Raw genomic sequence first — 17,189 nt, 5'->3', positions numbered from 1 at the left:
CTTCTTAATTCTGGCTTTTATCCCAGCCATTGTGACAGCTGTTTGTAATTCTGTTTGCAGTTCATTTCTGGATGAATTACGCATTGCTCTGTCTGCTTGTCATTGTTGTGGCCTCTTCAAGTTGCCATGTGATGGGAGAACAAAACAGTCTGGGTTCTGTAAAGGACTCGACTTTCTATTCAAATGAGAATTATTTTTAGAAAGCTTCTATAGAATCTAAAGTTTCCTCAATCAGCAGGATTTATATAAAGCCATATGTTGGTGTGCTTTCCTCAGAAAAAGCCTTAGAAAAGTTCTTTTAGAATTTCACAGCTTGTGGGAGGCGCATTCTGTGGGCAGGCCTGCCCCACGCACCTGAAGTCATGGCAAGGTTTCTGTGAGGTGCTGAGTGTGTGAGGTCTCCACTGGTCATTTGCTCTTGAAGCAACAGACTCAATCAGAAAGGGCCAAAGCTATATTACAGTGAACTCTGTTAGTAGCCAAGTTGAGGATGCAGAGTGATCTGTTTAATCAATACTTTATCTGGATTGTCAGTTGTAAAAGGCTTAGAAATAATGCAACAAAATACTCAGCTCTGAAACAACACCAATGTCATTTCACCTTTGTTTGATTCAGAAGGTCCTTCAGAATCTTTGTGTCCTGGGGGAGCTAGTTAATAAAGATTCCAGGTTTAGCATGTTTGATACACTAGCCTTTATTCCAGTTAGGAAGGGAAATAGGCAAGTGGAAATGTCATAAAGTCCTCCTGGCCCAGGAGGGAGATGAGAGCCCTAAGCAAAAATAAGAGTATTTATGGTTAGTGTCATTAGTATTACTCCTTGCTCACTGCTATTAAATACTCCGTAAATATTTCACTTCTGGAGTATAAGATGAGTAGGCTGGGCATGGTGGCTCATGCCTGTAATCCCAGTACTTTGGGAGGCTGAGATGGGTGGATCACAAAGTCAGGAGTTCGAGACCAGCCTGGCCAATATGGTGAAACCCCGTCTCTACTTAAATACAAAAATTAGCCGGGCTTGGTGGCAGGCTCTTGTAGTCCCAGCTACTCAGGAGGCTGAGGCAGGAGAATTGCTTGAACCCGGGAGGCAGAGGTTGCAGTGAGCCAAGATCACACCACTGCACACCAGCCCAGCCTGGGTGACAGAGCAAGACTTGGTCTCAAAAAAAAAAAAAGATGGGTCAAAGTAGGACCTCTTCTTTACCTGTATTCGACCCTCACCTATTAACACCCTGTTCTGTAATATGCTTTGAGCTGCTTCGTAAGTCAGATCGCTACTAATTTGCAGCAAAGGCCCAGGGTTTTCAGGAAAGATCTCCCAGAAATGGGCCTCACATTGGTCTGTCTAGCTCACATAGCTTAGTTCACCCCAAATTGGACTCTCACTCAGAAGCAGGCCAAGCGAACATATCTGATTACACAGCATTTCACGTCCCAGTGGGCTACAGGGCATAGCATGTGCCACGGGCTCATGTTCTGACTTGGTGCCCTGTCTCAGTGCCAGCTCCCATTTTAGCCTTCCAGGTTCATCCTTCAAAGGGTTGGAAACAGCATCACAATTTCATTCTCTCAGGAGATTTCTCACCCTTGACAAGCCTGCAGGACAGACAGACCTGACCTCCATGGCCCTTTGTCCTTCAGCCGTGATTAAATGAATATTCACTCTGCAGAGCATCACACCAGGCATCGTGAAAAATTATAGAAGAAGGAGGTGATGCACTCCTGGCCTTTGAGCATCTTATCAACTTACAGGAAAGACAGAAACAGCATGCAACAAAATATATGAAAACTTAAATGTCAGCTGGATATATATAGTTATTTATAAATTCAATTGACATAGCCTGGAAATACATATTTATGTATACATATATCTATATGTACATAAATTTAAGGCCTTTCTGAAATGACTGAAGTGACTAGAATTAGAAAAAGGTAGTTTTCTATTAGCTTAGTTTTAGTCCCCCAGAAGTGACCCTGAGACAAGGACTTGAGGGCAGGTAGTTTATTTGGGAGGTATAGGAAATGCCAGTCAGAAGCGAGGGAAAGAATGACAGGGAAAGGAAGGCAGCCAACAAAGGGTACGATATTGAGCCAGCTATAAGTATGCACAGCTGGAGCTAAAGCCTATGGAAAAGTTCTGGGAAATAATTTAGAACATTTGCCCTAGACTCCCATCAGTCACTGGTTGAGGACTCCCCTCGTTGTGAGTTAATACTCCGATACTCATAGACCACCATGCTCAGACAGTGTAGTTTCTCAAAAAACAATACAAAACAAATGTCATGCAAGGATATGCAGTTAACGGCAGTTCAAGGCTGGTCTTGGTGAGACCTGAGGGATACAGTAAGAAACCAACATTCTCTGCTACATTCACAGATATTGGTGAGAAAAATGGTTTTGAAAGGAGACAGGGATTTTGAATATTAGGAAGCCAGTGTCTCTAAAAATCCAAAAGTAATAGTGGAATGACATTCAAGCCACTATGATAGGCTTCCTTATACAAGTTCCTCAAAAGACTATGCCTCAAGTGGCATAGGGAAAAAGGTCTGGGTGACCAGCTGAATCAGACTGAAAATGAGGAGCAACTTGGGATACAAGGATTCAGGTTGTGATGATTGCCCTAAGTTAGGATTCCCTGTGATTCACCAGACATGTCTCAGCTGCAAACCCTTTTCGTAGCAGTGAGTAGGGTAGCCACACTGTGGACTGGGAAGCAGTTACTTTATCTGTGGCATGAAGTCCTGACACATCACAGGAAACATTTCAGAAGAATGAGAACTGAGTGTTATTGGAGATGCAATGGGTCAACAAGTCCTTCCTTCAACTCACCTAGCTCAAAGAGGTGGATGGTGGCCAACAAGCACTGGAGGTTTTATACTAGGTCTCCTGTGTTTTTAAAGGATAAGACTGACAGCACTGGGGCAGTGGGCATGGGGGTGCTCATGATTAGTAATACCTCTAAAGTAGATCTGATATAATACAGTCTTTTCTTGAATTGCGTTGTATGTATAGATCTTCTCTAAGGAGCTGGTAGATGGAGAGTTAACACTTTCAAAGGAAGAAACACTGCAGAGGGCTCTTGTTCATCTGCCACTGGTTGGTTATTGACATATTGCTACAGAAGGCCTGTAGCCTAGGCTTTAGCAAATGCCTCCTACAAGGACTCCTGTGTGTCAATCTTTGTTAATGGAAATGCCTATGTGTTTTAAGTGTCTTTTAGCTGCTCTAGAAGATGTGCCCAGGAATGAGCTTTCTGAGACTGCATCTCAGGGTTAATTATTATTTGATATATAAAATATACTGATATGGTTTGGCTGTGTCCCAACCCAAATCTCATTTAAATTGCAGTTTGCATAATCCCCACGTGTTGTGAGAGGGACCCAGTGGGAAATAATTGAATCTTGGGGGCAGTTACCCTCATGTTGTTCTTTTGATAATGAGTGAGTTCTGTTGAGATCTGATGGTTTTATAAGGGTTTTTTCTCCCTTTGCTCAGCATTTCTGTCTCTTGCTGCCATGTGAAGGAACATGTGTTTGCTTCCCCTTCCGGCATCATTTTAAGTTTCCTGAGGCCTCCCCAGCCATGTGCAACAGTGAGTCAATTGAATTCCTTTTCTTTATAAACTACTCAGTCTTGTGTATTTCTTTATAGCAGTGTGAGAACAGACTAATGCAGTAAATTGGTACTACAGAGAGTAGATGTTGCTGTAAAGATACCCCAAAATGTGAAAGCAACTTTGGAATTGGGTAACAGGCACAGGTTGGAACAGTTTGGAGGACTCAAAGGAAGAAAGGAAGATGTGGAAAAGTTTGGAGCTTCCTACAGACTTGTTGAATGGCTTTGACCAAAATGCTGATAGTGATATGGACAATTAAGTCTAGGCTGAGGTGGTCTCAGATGGAGATGAAGAACTCCATGGGAGCTAGAGCAAAGGTTACTCTTGCTATGCTTTAGCAAAGAGACTGGTGGCATTTTGCCCCTGCCCTAGAGATCTATGGAACTTTGAACTTGAGAGAGATGATTTGAAATTGGAACGTACTTTTAGAGGGAAGCAGAGCATAAAAGTTTGAAAAATTTGCAGCCTGATAATGCAATAGGAAAAAAAACAAAAAACTGTGTTCTTGAGAGAAAGTCAAGCTGGCTGTAGAAATTTGCATAAGTAACAAGGAACCAAATGTTAATCCCCAAGACAATAGGAAAAATGTCTCCAAGGCATGTGAGAACTCTTTATAGCAGCCCCTTCCATCACAGGCCCAGAGGCCTAGGAGGCAAAAATGGGTTAGTAGGCCAGGTCCAGGACTCCCTGCTGTGTGCAGCCTAGGAGTTTGATGCTCTGAGTCCCAGATGCTCCAGCAGTGGCTAAAAGGGGCCAAGGTACAGCTCAGGCTGTTGCTTCAGAGGGTGCAAGCCCCAAGCCTTGGCAGCTTCCATGTGGTGTTGGGCCTGTAGGTGCACAGAAGACAAAAATTGAGGTTTGGGAACCTCTGCCTAGGTTTCAGAGGATGTATGGAAATGCCTGGATGTCCAGGCAGAGGTGTGCTGCAGGTGCAGCACCCTCATGGAGATCCTTTGCTAGGGCAGTGCAGAAGGGAAATGAAGGTTGGAGCCCTTACACAGAGTCTCCACTAGGGTGCTGCCTAATGGAGATGTGAGAGGAGGGCCACTGTCCTCTAGACCCCAGAATAATAGATCCACAAACAGCTCGTGCTGTGTACCTGGAAAAGTCACAGAAACTCAATGCCAGGCCATGAAAGCAGTTGGGAGGGGAATATACCCTGCAAAGCTACAAAGGTGGACCTGCCCAAGGCTGTGGGAGCCTCTGACATCATTGTTCCTGGATGTGAGACGTGGAATCAAAGGAGATCATTTTGGAACATTATAGTTTAATTACTGCCCTACTGGATTCTGGACTTGTATGGGGCCTGGCCTCTTTGTTTTGGCCAATATTTTTGTTTGGAATGGGAGTATTTACCCAGTGCCTGTACCTCCATTGTGTCTAGGAAGTAACTTACATGCTTTCAATTTTACAGGCTCCTAGGCAGAAGGGACTTGCCTTGTCTCAGATGAGACTTTGTATTCAAACTTTTGGGTTAATGCTGGAATGAACTAAGAGTTTGGAGGACTGTTGGAAAGGTATAATTGTGTTTTGTAATGTGAGGACATGATTTGGGAGGGGCCAGGGGCAGAATGATAAAATTTGGCTGTGTCCCCACCCAAATCTCATCTTGAATTGTAGTTCCCATAATCCCCATATGTCATGCAAGAGACCCAGTGAGAGGTAATTGAATCATCAGGGAGGTTATCTCCATGCTGTTCTCTGTATAATGAGTGAGTTCTCACGAGATATGATGGTTTTTTTTAAGGGACTTTTCCCTCTTTGCTCGGCACTTCTCTCTCCTGTTGCCATGTGAAGAATGATATATTTGCTGCTTCTTCTGCCATGATTGTAAGTTTCCTGAGGCATCCCAAGCCATGTGGAACTGTCACATTAAACCTCTTTCTTTTATAAGAAAGACTCTTATAAAAGAGTCTTATATAAAAGAGACTTTTATAAAAGACTCTTATAAAAGAGTCCATGTGGAAGAGTCAATTAAACCTCTTTCTTTTATAAATTACCCAGTCTTGGGTATTTCTTCATAGCAGTGTGAGAATGGAATAATACAGATATCATCTGATGCGCTCTCTTTTTTCCTATATTCTATTTAGATATGAAGCAGAGAATATCTAGAACAGAAATGTCAGGATACATTAATAATTTATTGACAGTTTTTATCTGCAAAAATATGTTGGGCAGTATTACGATGCTCACATGCATTTTTATGTACTCAGTAACATAGAAAGGTATATCAGGGTGGGTCTAGTCAGGAGAAAAAAGCTAAACCAATTACTTTAATGGAGGAAATTAATATAAAGAATTGTAACCAGGCATTGAACAGCTGAAGAGGCACAAATGGATACAGAGGTTCTCAGTGGTAGTAAATGTGGGAAGCAGCTATGCTACCACAGCTGGTGAGTAGGGGGCAAAGAGACTGAAAAAATTGGATGATAGCCCCTCCAGAGGGTAAACTCAGCCATCTTAATATAGGGCATTGGATGGTAGGCTAGTGTCTCTCAGCGGGGATACAAGAAAACAGATGCTGGAAATCTAGAGAACCTGCAAGGTTGAATCACTTGCTCTTACTAGAACCAGTTGCTGCTGTCAGGGAATAATTATTACTTGGGCAATGCTGATGAAAAGAAAGCAAACAAGGATCCGTGTTCTTCTCTTTAAGACAGACAGACAGACAGACAGACAGACACACACACACACACACACAGAGGGCAGAAAGAGGAAGAATGTGTACTAGGGAGTGCACTAGCAGGATCAAAATACATACAAGAGCTGGCTGAGATAAGGAAGGTTGCTACTCAGTTATAAAAATAATCGTAACAGTAGGAACTTTGTTCAGGGGAAATAATATTAAGGACCCTTATTTGGCTAGAGGATGGGGGTTAGTTGGGTTCTAAAGTCAGGGAATTAGGAGAAATCACAAATAAACACTAGAATTAAACACTAAGACTGTGAGAGCTTGTTGGAACGAAAAAAATAGATTAATGTCTCTTTGCTCATGCTCACTGTGTGATATACATATGCATACTGAGTGAAGTACAGGTGGAAAATATTCTCCTTCTATCTATGTTATTCGTTTCTCTCCTACCCTTCTGCACGATAACCAAGCATTGAAGAGGAATTCACATAAATTATGTGTATACAAGTTTGACTTAAATTATACCAGGCATGTGCTAAGTACCCTATGTCATGTGCTATATTACCTGATGATTACATTGATCCTAGAAATTATATTATTATTCCTCCATAACAGAAAAGAGATTGGATGTTCAGGAAAGTTAAATTAACTAATGTGCTATGGGCACAGCTGGTGAAAAATAGGACCTTAATTTCAAATATTTTGCCTAAAAGTCTATAGTCTTATGCTCTCTTATAGTATAATCTTTTTCTTCATTTAATTATTCTGACTTGACTTCATATATAAGGTGAATCATCTTTCATCTCTAACAGCAAGAATTGGAACCTACATGAAATGATATCTAAAATATAGTAAACTTTCACTATCTAATATGGTAGTGCAAGTTTACCATACCTGCACATGTGGCTATTTAAGCTCAAATTAATTAAGATTAAGTAAAATTTGAAATTTAGTTTCTTAATTATAGTAGCTTCATTTCAGGAACTCAAAGCTACCAGTGGCTAGTGACTGCTGTATTAGACAGCACAGAACATTTCCATCATGGCATGAAGTTCTGCAATAGAACTATAGTGAATGATCAAAGTATAACTCAAAAACCTTGTTTACAACCCCAACCACGTAAACAAGTCTACAAAATAACTGGCTAGCATCATGATGACAGGATCAAGTCCACATATAACAATACTACTAACCTTAAATGTAAATGAGCTAAATGCTCCAGTTAAAAGACACAAAATGGCAATCTGAATAAAGAACCAAGACTCATCATACGCTCAAAATAAAGGGATGGAGGAAAATTTACCAAGCAAATGCAAAACAGAAAAAAGCAAGGGTTGTAATCCTAATTTCCGGCAAAATAGACTTTAAACTGCCAAAGATCAAAAAAGACAAAGAAGGGCATTACATAATGGTAAAGGGTTCAATTCAACAAGAAGAGCTAACCATCCTAAATCTATATGTAACCAAAACAGGAACACTCAGGTTCACAAAGTAAGTTCTTAGAGACCTTCAAAGAGACTTAGACTCTCACACAGTAGTAGTGGGAAACTTTTAACACCACACTAACAATATTAGACAGATCATAGGGAGAGAAAATTAACTAAGATATTCAGGACCTGAACTCAGCTCTGCATTAAGTTGACCTGATAGATATCTACAGAATCTTCACCCCAAAACAACAGAATGTACATTCTTCTCATCAGTTACTTTAAAATTGACCACATAATTGGAAGTGAAACTCTACTCAGCAAATGTAAAAGAACTGAAATCGTACCAACCCTTCTCTCAGACCACAGGGGAATTAAATTAGAACCCAATATTAAGAAATTCACTCGAAACCACACAACTATGTGGAAATAGAACAACCTGCTTCTGAATGACTCCTTGGTAAATAATGAAATTACGGCAGAAATCAAGAAGTTCTTTGAAAGTAATGAGAACAAAGATACAGTGTACCAGAATCTCTGGATGCAGCCAAGGCAGAGTTTAGAGAGATATTTGTAGCACTAAATGCCCACATCCAAAATCTGGAAAGATCTCAAGTTAACAACCTAAAATCAATTAAAACAACTAGAGAACCAAGAGCAAACAAACTACAAAGATAGAAAAAGACAAGAAATAACCAAGAACAGAGCTGGACTGAAGGATATAGAGACATGAAAAACACTTCAAAGAATCAATGAAACCAGGAGCTGGGCTTTTGAAAAAAATTAATAAAATAGATAAACCCCTAGCTAGACTAATAAAGAAGAAAAGAAAGAAAAATCAAATAAACACAGTTAGAAGTGGTAAGGGGAATATCCCCACTGACCTCACAGAAATACAAACAAACCATTAAAAAATACTATAAACACCTCAATGCACATGAACTAGAAAATCTAGAAGGAATGGATAAATTCCTGGACATATACACCCTCTCAAGCCTGAACCAGAAAAAAATTGTATCCCTGAATAGACCAATAATGAGTTTTGAAAATTGAGGCAGTAACAAATAGCCTACTGACTGAAAAAAGCCTAGGACCAGATGGATTCACAGCTGAATTCTACCAGAGGTACAAAGAAGAGCTGATACCATTCCTACTGAAACTATTCCAAAAAACTGAAAAGAAGGAACTCTTCTCTAGCTCATTCTATGAAGCCAGTGTCATCCTGATACCAAAACCTGGCAGAGATAGAACAAAAAAATAGAAAACTTTAGACTAGTATCCTTAATGACTATCGATGTGAAAAGTGTCATCAAAATACTGGCAAGCTGAATCCAGCAGCACATCAAAAAGCTTATCCACCACAATCAAGGAGGCTTCATCCCTGGGTTGTAAGGTAGTTCAACATATGCAAATCAATAAATATGATTCATCACATAAACAGGGCTAAAGACAAAGCCACATGATTATTTGAATAGAAGCATAAAAGGCCTTTGATGAAAATTAACATTCCTTCATTTTAAAAACTCTTAATAAACTAGGTATTGAAGGGACATACCTCAAAATAATAACAACCATATATGACAGACCCACAGCCAATATCATACTGAATGGGCAAAAGCTGAAAGCATTCCCCCTGAAAACCAGCAGAAGACAAGGTTGCCGTATATTGCCACTCCTGTTCAAGATAGTATTGGAAGTTCTGGCCAGGGGAATCAGGCAAGAGAAAGAAATAAAGGGTATTCAAATAGGAAGAGAGGAAGTCAGATTATCTTTGTTTGCAAATGACATGATCCTGTATCTGGAAGACCCATCTTCTCAACCCAAGAGCTTCTTAAGCTGATAAGCAATTTCCACAAACTCTCAGGATACAAAGTTAATGTGCAAAAGTCACTAGCATTCCTATACACCAACAACAGACAAACCAAGAGCCAAATCACAAGCATGCTTTCATTTACAACTGCCACAACAAGAATAAAATTCCTAGGAATATAGCTAAAAGGGGAAGTGAAGGACCTCTTCAAGGAGAACTACAAACCACTGCTCAAAGAAATCAAGACAGAACAAATGGAAAATCATTCATTCCATGTTCACAGAGAAAAAGAAGTAATATTGTGAAAATGGCCATACTACCCAAAGCACTTTATAAATTCAGTGCTATTCCCATTAACTTAACACTGAAATTATTCACAAAATTAGAAAAAACTATTTTGAAATTTATACAGAACCAAAAAGAGCCTAAATGGTCAAGGGAATTCTAAGCAAAAAGAACAAAGCTGGAGGCATCACATTACCCAACTTCAAACTATATTATAGGGCTCGGTAACCAAAACAGCCTGGTTCTGATACAAGAACAGACACATAGACCAATGAAACAGAATAGAGAACCCAGAAATAAGACCACATTCCTACAACCATCTGATCTTTGACAAACCTGATGAAAACAAGCAATGGGGAAAGAATTTCCTATTCAATAAACAGTGCTGGGAGAACTGGCTAGCCATATGCAGAAAATTGAAATTGGATCCCTTCCTTACACCATATACAAAAATCAACTCAAGATGAATTAAAGGGTTAAATGTAAAACCTACAACTATGAAAACCCTAGAAGAAAACCTTGGCAATACAATTCAGGGCATAGGCATAGGCAAGGATTTCATGTTGAAGGTACTAAAAGCAGTTGCAACAAAAGCAAAAATAGACACATGAGGTCTAATTAAACTAAAGAGCTTCTGCACAGCAAAATAAACCATCAATAAATTAAACAGACAACCTACAGAATGGGAGACAAAGTTTGCAACATATCCATCTGACAAACATTTAATATCCAGCATTTATAAAGAACTTAAACAAGTTTACAAGAAGAAAACAACCCCATTATAAAGTAGGCAAAGGTCAAGAACAGACATTTCTCAAAAGAAGACATACATGTGGCCAACTAACATATGAAAAAATAACATCACTGATCATTAGAGAAATGTAAGTCAAAACCACAATAAGATACCATCTCATACCAATCAGAATGGCTATTATTATTAGGTTGGTGCAAAAGTAATTGCAGCTCTGTCATGGAAATTAATGGCAAAAGCCACAATTACTTTTGCATCAACCTTATAAAAAGTCAAAAAACAACACATGCTGGCGATGTTGTGGAGAAAAAGGAAATGCTTTTACACTGTTGGTAGGAGTGTAAATTAGTTCAATCATTATGGAAGACAGTATGGCGATTCCTGAATGACCTCGAAGCAGAATATCTTTCAACCCAGCAATCTCATTACTCAGTATATACCCAAAGTAATATAAATTGTTGTATTATAAAGATACATGTGCGTGCATATTTTCTGCTGCACTATCCACAATAGCACAGACATGGAATCAACCTAAATGCCATTAATGATAGACTAGATAAAGAAAATTCGGCACATATACAACATGGACCACTATGCAGCCATAAAAAGATCATGTTCTTCATGGGGGCACGAATGGATTTGTAAACTGTTATCCTCAGCAAACTAACATAGGAACAGAAAACCAAACACCCTGTATTTTCACTTATAAGTGGGAGCTGAAGGATGAGAACACATGGACACATGGGGCCGGGAAACACACACTGGGGCCTGTTGGAGAATGGAGGGTGGAAGGAGGGAGAACATCAGTAAGAACAGCTATCAGATGGTGGGCTTAATACCTTGGTGATGGGATGATCTGTGCAGCAAACCACAGTGGCACACTTTTACCTATGTAACAAACCTGCACATCCTGCATATGTATCCCTGAACTTAAAATAAGTGTTAGAAAAAAACCTAGTCTCCAAACCTAGCTCTGCACTTTATTAGTTGTGGATCCATAGGTAGGTTACTTAACATCTCTGTGCCTTTGTTGCTCCATCTGTGAAATACGGATAGTGAAGATAGCACATCACAGGGTTCAAGTGAGAATTAAATGCAACACTATTTATAAAGTTATTAATGCTGTATATGGCACATTGTGAGTTCTCAATACATGCTACCTAAAATGGAAGAGGGTCTCTCTCTTAGTTTCTAAATGCTGTGCCATATCTGTTTTCTCCCTGATATTGATAATTTATATTTGGAGTACTCCATGGAGGCAGGGAATCCTACATTAGCTCACAAGGTCACTTTATTTAACATACATTTATTTATACAACTCATACCGTGTACTAGGGTCTGATGTAAGCACTGAACACATAGTTATTTCATTCTCCACACAATCCTATGTGGTAGGCCTCCCATACAAAAGCCTCCCCATTTCTATACCTGCCACATTTTGTGCCTTATTTTGATAAGTCCTGTGGGACTGGGGACGGGAAATTAAAGATGAAAGAATAAGATTCTGCCTTTAAGGCAGAGGGTAGAGAAACAAATACTTGTAGAGGGTATATTATCTCAGGCTAGATATTTTGTGTGTATTATTTAATTTCAAGCAACAACTCTGTGTGATAGGTGATATCCCCATTTTGTAGATGTGGAAATAAGCTAAGGAGGTTTTTTAAATATATATAACTAACTCAGCATTGCACAGCCAGTTCATTGTGAGGAATGGGATTCTAACCCAGGCCTGATTTCAGAGCCTGTACACTTTTCACTGCATCTTGATGTCTGTTAATAGGAAAGATAATGTGCATATATAAATCAAATGTAAGGTATAGATAAAAATATATGGATAAATTGTCCTCGGAGATACGGGGAGTAATCAGTAAGCCAAGAGGTTCCTGGGACGCTTCATTGAAGAGGGAGCATTTGAAATAGGATCTGGAAGTGAGCAGGGTGTAGGCTGGGTGGGATTGGGAGAAGGAGATTATGGGTAGGGGGAAGGGCACATCCAAAGACTCCGATAGGATCAGGATAACATGTGTAGTTGGCAGTGATGGACCAAGGAGGTGAAACTGCCTGAGTAAGAAGCAATATCTTTCACCAACATTGTTTAGAATTGCCAGAGCATGGTCATAATAAAGAGCAGGCTGACTCTTAGTTTATTTATTGCTTTTAAACTCTACAGATAATGTACCTGCTTTATTATGCGTATCCAGGACAGACCACTCCTATCAACCTCTATTCTTCGGTATGCCATTGGGTTTGTTGGAATTAAGTTTCTCTTGAATTGTGTTCTCTGTAAGTCTTTCTTGGTAGCGCTCCAATTTCTACAATTTCTAGCCTGTGTTATTCCCAGCCTGTGTTATTTCTGGCTTGCGTTCTTCACTATGTGATTTTTACCCTGTGTTCCAGGAAGACAGGTTCTTTCAGGGGCAAAGAGTTAGCCCTAGGCTTTCTATAGGTTTTGGGAAAGAAGGATCACAAGTGGAACCAGGTGTCTCTCGTATTCCAGGTCTGGAGTTCTGCCTCAGGCAGGAAGCCTGTCTAAAATAAAAACTCTTCAGGATCTGAGTGATATCCACAAGCAATGCTAGATTGAACTAAAGGGCATGGGCCATGGCACTGCAAGAATCTTTTTAGAACTTTTGTCACTTGGTGGGAAGTTAAGAGTGGGCTGATTTGAACCTTGAAACCGTTAAAGGGAAGACCATGTGGTTGAAACCCTCTCTACCCCCATCCCCCTGGCCTTTCCTTGACTACCACCCTGGGGCAAAGGAAGGAGGATCTCCTGCTAATTTTCAACTGCATTTTGCTTTCTGTTATGTAGTATTTCAGTGACATCATCCACTCAGGAGAGTTGGGGCGAGGCTGGCTGAGGTTCTCAAGGAGCTGAGTTTTGAGTTCAGGTGCTCGTGTAGCAGTGGAATGATGCCTCCTGATCTTTCAGACCTTTGAGACCTATGGGCGGTCTTAGAAATCACCTCAAGCCTCCATCCAGTCCAGGATACGACTGCCTAGGGGAATTCCAGGGAAAGGTGGCAGGTAGAGTATCCTTTCTGAGTTTTATTCTCTCGTCCTCCTTTCCCTTCTTTCTATGTGTCTGTGTTGCTCCGTTGTGTCTCCTCCTCGAGATTCCAAAGAACATTGATGCCAAGGTATTTATTTTATGTTCTTGTCAACAGAGATACCATGGACTATAAGGTGATGAATACCACAATTAGCTCACTACAAGATCTCAGAGATTCCAAGCCACTGGCTGTTCCAAAGCATAAAGCCACCCTTCAGGAGCAGCGTTGGGAGGCAGGCTGGGAGGAGGTAAGGAATCATCCACTCTTCCCTCTGCCCCTTGACTCCATCAACCTTTCACTATCTGATTGTTTGGGCTCTTGCCTGATGGGCTTTTTCCTGTGTGTTCTTCCTGAGGCCCTGAGTTTTTGCCAGAGGACGGATCACCCCCTTGAGTGTCCCGGGAGCTGCTGAAGCATAGTAAGGAAGATGCTGCTGATGCACAGGACAGAAACACAGAAACTGGAGCCAACAGGCACCTAAAGTTGACTCGCACCCAGCATCCCTGCAGACTGATGTTCTCTGAGCTGTAGTTCTTCATTGGACTGTTTTTCCTTTGCTATCACCTGCCTAACACGTAGTGCTGGATGCTTTTGACTGGTTGGATTTCTTTTTTTTTTTTCCCCTGAATTTTTTTCTTTCCTTGATTCTGGGAATTATAAAAAAATTGCTTTAAAAAGTATTATTCTGTGCTGAAATTAGCCTTATTTATGAACAAGTTTTATCCCTAGGGATTTCCTGAATTGCAATCCCACGTTACCTTGTAAATGGGGCTGTGTTGTTTGATTTGTATAGTACTGATCTGTAGGTTAAAATACATTTCCTTTCTTTTGTTTCATTCTATTTTTTTTAAAGTTTGAATCCAGGTAATAGCCTGAGTCACATTTGCTTAGCTACTGAAGCGATCTCAATGTGGTATCGCTTAGAGTTGAAACATAATCAAACATACATTATACCTGAGGCTCTTGCACACTATTTGATATATATGTTACACTACAAAGAAACACAAACCTTGCAGGTTGAAATTTAATTCCTGTTTGATCCTGCAGCTAGAATGCTAAAGAAATTGTAAATATCAAAAGTGGCTTCAAATACCCTGAATGTAAGCTAGTCAACAGTAAGTGGATGGTTTCAGAATACTATTTTCTAAGTCAAAGCAGGAATTAGAGATCTACTGACCTCATCCACAATGTTGCGCAGGTCTGTCTGAGGATCTGTCCATTTTGGAGTAAAGAACAAGGCATGCTTCTGTGATTGTGCTTATGAAAACTGTGGTATTTCCGATTTATGTTTTGTAATTGTGCCTGCCTTGCAATAAAACACCTTCAGTTGACTCAGCAATAAGGTCTCTGTCAATTTCCTGTAAAACTGTGTCTTCAGTAGCTTTCTAGGGAAGTCCAGTGTAGACCTATCAGTGGTTGACCTGCTAGACATTTCAGCTGGACCTAGCATTATTGCTCTTTCAGAAATAGCACTAGAGCTGTCCATTGTCTACACATGTGGTCAGTTGTATGGTCAGCTTCTCAATTTTTCATATTACCAACAACTACAGAAATCTCTAGTTACAGCCTAACCCTGTTACATAGATGTGCTGCCATCTGCCATCGTGTTCTAACTCTGGAGTCCCTATTTATTTCTGAGATTCTAGGACAAGCCAAAAACCCTCTGGACCTCGGTGTCCTCATAAGCAAAATGGGGATAATGATACTTCCTATGATTGTGGTGATAAGTGCCTGTAAAAGGACATCACATGGATGGTACTTTGAACATTGTAAATTCATCTGGATGTGGCAATACTCAATAAATGATGGCTATTTTGTTAATAAATAATTGAATGAATTTCTAAGTCTCTTACAGTTGACCTTTATTTGAGAACACTGAGTAACCTCTGAGTAGTTTCTTAGGCCTCTTTACTTAAAGCCCTTGGAAAAAACGTGAAGATTCATGAGGCAGAAGTCTGGAGCAGAGAATCTGCTGCTGCCTTCCTTGGCCACATAACCAAATACCTCAATTCTTTAATTCCTCCTTCTGAAAATTGGGCAGATGTTTTACCCCCTTCACAACGATGACACTATCCCATTCTCAGAAACTCATATAACTATATGAGACACTGCCTTTTCTACTTGTTTACAACTTCAAGCCCATGTCATCCAAGAGGAGGTGAGTATCTCTCTAGATTCTGACAAGGAGAGCTCTTTAACTAAGGAGAACAATCCAAACCATCAAAAACCACATCACACTAGATCTGTCACTTTAGTGGAAAGCACTTCCGAGAGAACCCTGGTATTCTCTACCACCACACTTGGGATTTTGGGATGATCAAAATGTGCAGCAAAGACAAGAGCTGACGCAATTCATTTTGGACTGGGTGGCAAATGGAACAGTTGTTCCCTTATTGCCATGGTACAGATTATTGTCCCACAGGCATTATCCCTGGACTTCAAGACATGCATAGTAGAAAGAATATTTTCTACTTTCTACCCTGAAGTCATTAAAATGACAATAATAATTGCAGCAGCAAGTTAACAGTTATTGAGCACTTACTGTAGGCTGGGCATTAGGCAAAACATTACGGGCTCTGGCTAATTTCATCATCAGAGGGATTGCATGAGTAGGTACTCTCGTTACCCCCATTGCTTACATGAAAAATTGAGCCACAGAGTGGTTAGGTAAGTGAGCCAGACCACCCAGTTGGTGAGAGGCATAGCTGGATGAATCGGTCAGGTTGTCCTGACTCCAGAGCTTGAACTCTACACTGCCAAACTCAGCTGCTTCCTCACTTGGGTTTCTGTACCTGTCTGACTGCTTACTGGTTTGTGACTTTAAACCTCACCTTTGGAATTTCGTTGTCCTTATTTGTAATTTAGGTCTATTCATTCTCATTCTCTCTCGCCTGCTTCCCACAATTATTGCCTATGCTCTTGGAAAATGTGTTCTACCTAACATGAAAAGTAAATTATTTTTAATAATATTTTTTTAAATTAAATTCACTTCTGGATGGGATCTAGGTTAAACCTACCTTATGCTGAATTCTGGTTTCTGTTTAGCAGTTTGAGGTTTCAGCATATCATATCTAGAGGAAGTTCTAATGGTTGTGAATGTTTAGCCCAAAAGCTGTATGACAGGTAACTGATAGAGTACCAAACTAAAAGAGAAACAATATTAGATTCTTGAGCAGAACGATGCCAACTCTAACTTTCCCAAAGTTCCCAAAGTCTTGATCAAAGGATGTCATTTATGTCAGACTGAAATAACCTCTTTCCAATTCTCTCCAACAGTTTATCCAGAGGTTGGTGATATGGTGTATCTGTTTGAAGAACCACTGGAATTGAAAGCAGGTTGCATATTTGTAAGCAGGTTGTAGCGGCTACAATTGGCATCCTGTCCAAATTTTTTAGGGCTTCCTTTAACTGGGGCACCATTGTACATCACAGGCCAGAAGTGCTAGGGCATGTATTCCCTGCCCCACTGAGACTAGCCCTCAACCAATGGCTGAAGAGATGTGTGATGTAAACCCTCCAGCTCCCTCACCCCTTGGTGGACTGAATGAGGCATGTTCTACACTGGCTCTGAGTTCTGTGAGGTGATGCTCCAGTTGCTTATGGTGTTAACTAGCTGT

General features: G+C 40.3%; 1 protein-coding gene across 1 annotated transcript in view; it reads left to right on the top strand.

Moving 5' to 3' along the window:
* ZCWPW2 (zinc finger CW-type and PWWP domain containing 2) overlaps positions 1-14,911 on the top strand; it is a 408,857-nt gene extending 393,946 nt beyond the window's left edge. The window contains exons 15-17 of the mRNA XM_064378597.1: positions 13,332-13,546; positions 13,687-13,819; positions 13,928-14,911. The gene's annotated coding sequence lies outside the window, so the exon portion shown is untranslated. The remainder of the gene's footprint in view (positions 1-13,331; positions 13,547-13,686; positions 13,820-13,927) is intronic.
* Positions 14,912-17,189: the final 2,278 nt, after the last annotated feature.

Source organism: Aotus nancymaae, unplaced genomic scaffold, assembly GCF_030222135.1.
Source record: "Aotus nancymaae isolate 86718 unplaced genomic scaffold, 86718_ANA_hifiasm-v0.15.2.pri h1tg000019l, whole genome shotgun sequence".
Classification (NCBI taxonomy): Eukaryota; Metazoa; Chordata; class Mammalia; order Primates; family Aotidae; genus Aotus; species Aotus nancymaae.
This window is presented reverse-complemented; position numbering and strand designations above follow the sequence as displayed.